This window comes from Octopus sinensis, linkage group LG7 (assembly GCF_006345805.1).
Source record: "Octopus sinensis linkage group LG7, ASM634580v1, whole genome shotgun sequence".
NCBI lineage: Eukaryota > Metazoa > Mollusca > Cephalopoda > Octopoda > Octopodidae > Octopus > Octopus sinensis.
The window spans coordinates 96,091,612-96,098,366 of NC_043003.1; the positions used below are offsets into that span (position 1 = coordinate 96,091,612).

The window sequence follows — 6,755 nt, forward strand, 5'->3', positions numbered from 1 at the left end:
CTGTTTATGATTTAAAATTTTGGAGAGCCTGAGAAGGTCATTGCTGGCATTTATCCACAGTGATTTTAAAAAAGAGCTACGTAAAAGATAATTCATTTTAATAGCATACTTTTCTGTTAGAAAATGTTTTTTCTTACACACACACACAGAGCTTTGTTTGATTGAGGTGGGGGTAAAAATTTAAATGACAATTTTTGTTTTGGTTTTTGGTGCTTATATTTCACCAATGGACCACGTATGTGTTACTTCGGCATCATCATTCCATAAAATGTTTAACAGGAGAAAAATATTGAAAAAACAACAAGTGTGAGAGTGAAAACGGAGGGTGGTTTGGGACGTGCTAGAAACAACAGACAAATCTCTGTTGAATCGTACACCTTTTCCTCTGAAAATATTTACATTTGGCGATCTTTCGTCTCTAGTAGACCTTTCCGTCGATTTCCGTAATTTTTTTTTTTTTTTTTACATATGTGCTTGCGGGAACTTTTGAAGTAATATACATACATATACACATACACCGAGTAAAAAATTTCAGTTATCTCTTTCTTTCACACATTACTCTGTCTCTTCACACACACTAACAGAAGCACTTCACTTACACAACATACTGTCTGTCTCCCACACCCCATCAAACACACACACACACACACAAATGTACATCAATGCTTCACATGCACGGTAACTTCAAAAGAACTTCCCTCGTCATACAATCGCTTTCTCTTAGTCTCTTTCGCTCTCATTACTTCAAAAGTTCCCGCAAGCCCATATGTAAAAAAAAACAAACTTTTTTACGGAAATCGACGGAAAGGTCTACTAGAGACGAAAGATTGCCTTACATTTTTTTTTTTACTGTAAAGGCTTCTCCCATGGTTCTGAATCTGTAGTTATGCCGTAAAAGTTAAACCTGATTGAGTAATTCAAGTAAATGTTTACCCAGCGTATGTAAGTAAATAGTGACAATTTACAAAGAAAAAGAAAAAACCAAAGACGAAGACAGGTGTGTAAACAACAAACAGACGTATTAGTTTAACGCTTGGGAAGTGAGAAATTCTTTTACGTTTCGAACCTATGCTCTCGGTGCTCCATTCATAAAATAGAAAAGCACAAACCGCTAAAGTTCGTGTTTAATCCTTCCTTTGAATGAGTTTTTGATTTTCTAGAATAATCTAAATTAGTTCCACGGACTCTTTTATTTTTTCCTTTTTGTTGGAGAAATAACTGAGGGTATTTTGACAGATAAATAAATAGCAAGACACGTTCGCACCGAGAGAAAAAAACTGCTTTGTTTTGGTCACGTGAACCAACTCATGCAGAGAAGGCGAGAATAAATAAGGGGAGAAGGAAGAGTAGGTTAAGTAGTAGTAAATAGCTGTAGTGGTGGTGGTGATGGTGATAGTAGTAGTAGTAGAGAAAGAAGAGGTAGAAGGCGGAGGAAGTAAACACAGTAGAACTTTACTTCTATTCTGCCGGTGATACTTCTTTATAGGATATCGGACAAATTTCGCGCTTCATATAATAACTATTTGCAGGTAAAGGAAAAAAAACTTCATTATTTTATTATTATTATTGTTATTGTCTCTATTTCATCGGTACTTGGTTGTTTATTTTACTAGCCTCTTCATTCTCGTTAAAAAGGTATGAACACCACACAACCTCATTCGTTCCTCTCCTCTCTTATAAAACTAAACGTCTTTTACGTAATCCTAAAAACTAATCATTATTATAAATACCGCAATGACTTGCGGTGTATTTCTTTCGGCTATTCATGGTCCGAGTTCAAATCTCGTGGAGGTCAGCTTTGCCCTTCGTTTAATCGAGATCAATAAAATCAAGTACCGGTTAAGTACTGGGGGTCAATAGTGTGAACTAACCCTTTCATTTCAAAACTGCTAGCCTTATTATACCTATGTTTGAAACAGTTATTATGTGTAATAGTAGTGGTAATAAAACTACAATGAAAGATATTCAAGATCGGTTTTGATCCTTGTATAAGCACTTGTACATAACAACATTAACCCCTGTCAGATGTCTTCAGAACGTTATTTTACAGTATTTTTACTTTCTTCACTAGAGTTCAAATCCTTCCAGGATCAAATGAAGTATCGCATCTTCTAGATCAAAGAAATTATTTGCCGATTATATACGGCTATATTCCGGTACCTATATTCCTCTCTTACAGGACTACGCTTATGCCTAGTTAAACAAACTTTTTATTATTAAATCTTCCTTATCCATAAAACAATTATTTTTATGTGTTCATTTTGCTTTAAATCTTTTATTTTTGTAAATTAACCCCCTCACTCCCACCAGTTTCCTTATTAATTTCGAGGTGAAGGAGGAGGAGGAGGAATAGCATGGTTGGTTTTATAGTGTTGCCAAAGCAGACGAAGTTCCATCTGTCTGTAAACATCCTTCGCCAATGGAAACCGATGTCAACAAAACACGAACACTATCCGATAACTAGCGGCATTATTATATAATAGGAATAGATTCTTTGAAGATGATGTATATTCACTTATTATTTAATATCGATATTTTCTTCGAAGATCTATAAACTTTTTTTTATTTAATACGAACATTTCTTTGGGTAAAATTACAGATTAACACCCGCACGATTTTAATATGCTGGAAATCCCATATTTTGGTTCGGAATTTGTCCGGAGGTGTGGGGGTTCCCCTCCGGACCAAATCCTAACCAAAATATGGGATTTCCAGCATATTAGGAGGTCAGGGTACTTGATTCCACGCAAAAAATCCAAGTTTTTTTTTTTTTTAGTGTTTTCTAACTATTTGTTAGATAATCTGCTTTACTCATTATTTACTTATTCAGTAAAACATTTATTTCGTTAATATTATTCCTGAAAGAACACACTCGAACAAAATCTAAACGAAAAGATAAAACCACACATTTCAGAATTCGTATAAAGCATCCTTCTTTTGACTGAATTCTAATAGAAGATAGTGACAGAAGAACTAAGACTTGATGCTTTCATAATTTGTTTATATATATATATATATATTATATATATATATGTATGTGTGTGTGTGTGCACCTGAATGGACGCAACCGCCCTAATGGTAAAGAAGGTCGCAGTAAATGGCGTGGTCGCGGATTGGATTCCATTACATGGCATTTTCAGCATTTTTTGTTTTTTTTACCGTAACTTCGTGTCAATCCCAAACCATGTGAATGCAATCAGTTTCACGGAAACTGTTTGGAAGCCTGCGAAGGGCGAGATTGTGATACACTATGTCTCGTAGATTCTTTCTGACAGTTACGTTTAGGGTACACGTGTCTGCGGAATACTCTGCTACATCACAGTTTAATTGAAAGAGGTCGTTCAGTTGATCGAACAACTGAACTCATCGACGAAATAAGTGCAGGATGCAGACACAGGCATACGTGCACACACGCACGAGTGTGTGTATGTATAAATGTCTGTCTATCTATCTGTCTGTCCTTCCGACAGTCTGTCTGTCCGTCCGTCCGTATATCTATCTATCTATCTATCTATCTATCTTTTTGTCCGTTCGTCTACCTATCTATCTATCTGTCTGTCTACACCAACGTTTGTGTAATTGTCTCAACTCGTAAGTAAGACTGAAGTTCCGCTTCGATTGAGAAGAAGAATAGGAAAGAAGGTAGTGGTTTTATGTGAGGTGTTGTTTTGCGTTGAAGCAGCAGTTTTTAACGTGGGGAATGCCAATACTTTGATGCGTATGAGATTTTGGAATGGAGTACAAGCTCTAGCGTAGCTAGAGTGTGTGCCACCCGGGGCGGCCTTTCTGCTTGTCGCCGGACCCCACAAAAAACTCATCGCCTACAGCAGACCCAAAACTGTCGCCCGGGGCGGATCGCCCCTGCCTTACTAGCTACACTAGTGAGTACAAGTATGTAACAAGTGAATAAAACTTGCAATAAAGTTTTAATTAAAACTACTTTTGGAGACATATTATGCTATATACCTTGTTCATAGCGGAGAATGTTGTTTTTTTGGAAAAATGAATTTGAAAAATTATAGATTAAAATATGATTCAAGGTTTACTGTTTTGAAAGTGATTCATGGCTAATCTACATTTTATACGGATGATACAGGGGAATAAATGGGACGGAATGATAAAGGGAGATGGTGATTAGTTATGATAAGGTGTTAGAGCATACCCTGAAGGTACAAGAATGTGAATAGAAGAGAGCATGGGAACTAAAAGATCAGGAAGAGTGGATGGGTAGAGGTTACAAGAGTGTAGGGACTGAGTTAGAGGGGTAGGGTTGTGCTAAACATAACGAATGGTGAACAAGGAAGGACGCTAGTTTGTTGATGGTAATTACAAATGATGGTGGTGATAAGAATGCAGGATGACTATCAATACAAGTACCTTAGGTGGGGCAAAGTGATGTCTGGCAGTATAGAAAAAGAGTTATGAGCAGCAGAATAACATGACAGGGGAGGAATGAAAGTGCGGTGATAGAAAGATGAAGGGTGGCTGTGGATGCATAAAAGGTATAAAAGGCGGCGAGCTGGCAGAAACGTTAGCACGCCGGGCGAAATGCTTAGCGGTATTTCGTCTGCGTTACGTTGTGAGTTCAAATTCCGCCGAGGTCGACTTTGCCTTTCATCCTTTCGGAGTCGATAAATTAAGTACCAGTTACGCACTGGGGTCGATGTAATCGACTTAATACCTATGTCTGTCCTTGTTTGTCCCCTCTGTGCTTAGCCCCTTGTGGGTAATAAAGAAATAGGTATAAAAGTGGCATGAGTGTTGGTTGAGATTGAGAAGGAGAGCTAACGGTGGAAGTGGCCAGATGTGTATAGCAGTGAGTTCATTGAGGGGTGAAGAAGGGTGGGTAAGTGGTTGATGCTAGTATGAATGGGGAATGTTGTTGACAAGGAAGGAGGGATGGATGTCAAAAAGAAGTAGTTCGCAAGAGAGGGAGAGATAACTGGCAATAAATAAAATGGCAACAGTATGACATGTACATATATAAGTTGTATATATATGTGTGTGTGTGTGTATTACACATTTATAAACAGTATATGCATATATATATATATATATATATATATATATATATATATAATATATATATGTGTGTGTGTGTGGTGTGTGTGTTTATATGTGTGTGTGTGTGTGTTTATATGTGTGGTGTGTTTATATGTGTGTGTGTATGTGTATATATATATATATATATATTATATACATATATATATTCTTTTATCTTTTACTTGTTTCAGTCATTTGACTGTGGCCATGCTGGGCCTTGTATAATTTGTTTCAGTCGAATAAATCAACCCCAGTGTTTTATTTTTTTTTTTGTTAAGCCTGATACTATTCTATTGGTCACTTTGCTGAACTGCTAAGTTATGGGGATGTAAACACACCAACACCAGTGGTGGTTGGGGGACAAGCAAAGTTACACATAGATATATATACATGACTGATTTCTTTTAGTTTCTGCCTACTAAATCCACTCACAAGACTCTAGTCACAAGTCAGCTTGAGACTATTGTAGAAGATGCTTGCCGAAGATGTCACACAGCAGGACTGAACCAGAATCATGTGTTTGGGAAGCAAGCTTCTTACCGTGCAGCTATGCCTGGGCCTATACATATATATACAGGGTGCGATGAATAAACTGTTGTCTGAATTATGCAAAAATGAAAATAACATTGACATCTCATTTTAACAGATATACTCTTTACTCTCTCTCTCTTTTACTTGTTTCAGTCATTTGACTGCGGCCATGCTGGAGCACCACCTTTAGTCGAGCAAATCGACCCCGGGACTTATTCTTTGTAAGCCCAGTACTTATTCTATCGGTCTCTTTTGCCGAACCGCTAAGTTATGGGGACGTAAACACACCAGCATCGGTTGTCAAACAATGCTAGGGGGACAAACACACACACGCATATATATATATATATATACATATATACGACGGGCTTCTTTCAGTTTCCGTCTACCAAATCCACTCACAAGGCTTTGGTCGGCCCGAGGCTATAGTAGAAGACACTTGCCCAAGATGCCACACAGTGGGACTGAACCCGGAACCATGTGGTTGGTAAGCAAGATACTTACCACACAGCCACTCCTGTGTAATTTACCAAAATTACATAAAAACATCTTGAAATACTAAAGAGTCAATCTATTCAATAAAATCGCAATTGGTATCAACCATGGCCTTCAGATGACTTTGGAATCTCCAGCAACTCTTCTGGACGTTCTCCTTGTTTAAGTTGGTGAATGCTGCCATAACCCTTGCCTTCAGTTCATTTTTGGTGTTACAAGGAATTTTGTTGGTCTCTCACTCAACTGCACCCCACACATAATAATGAAGTGGGTTGCAGTCTAGGGAGTTAGGTGGCCAGATTTTAGGGGTGATGGAGTTACAGAAATTGTCTGACAGCCATGACTGGGTTCACCTGCTAGTGCGGCATGGTGCAGTCCTGTTGCCAGACATAGGGTCTTCTAGCAGCCACCCTCTTCACCCAGGGCAACACTAGCTCCATCAGGCACTTGATATAGGCTTCCATGTTGAGCTTGAGGCCATGTGGAAAGATGAATGGAGGCATAATATCGCCATCACTCCAAACGCTATGATGTTGACTGGATTTTTGATTTTTATCACTCTTGGTACATGTCCTCAGATTGCACTATCCTCAGACTGACACCCAAACACTCTGAAATGTTCATACTGGAGCTTCTGTGCGAATACCAAGCAGTACAGCATGTTGTTTCCAAATTTCTGCCTGAGT

General features: G+C 38.2%; 1 protein-coding gene across 1 annotated transcript in view; it reads left to right on the forward strand.

Moving 5' to 3' along the window:
* The first annotated feature begins 1,387 nt into the window (after window positions 1-1,387).
* Window positions 1,388-6,755, forward strand: part of LOC115214536 (phospholipid-transporting ATPase ABCA7-like) — a 298,993-nt gene continuing 293,625 nt past the window's right edge. The window contains 1 exon segment of the mRNA XM_036504975.1: window positions 1,388-1,529. The gene's annotated coding sequence lies outside the window, so the exon portion shown is untranslated.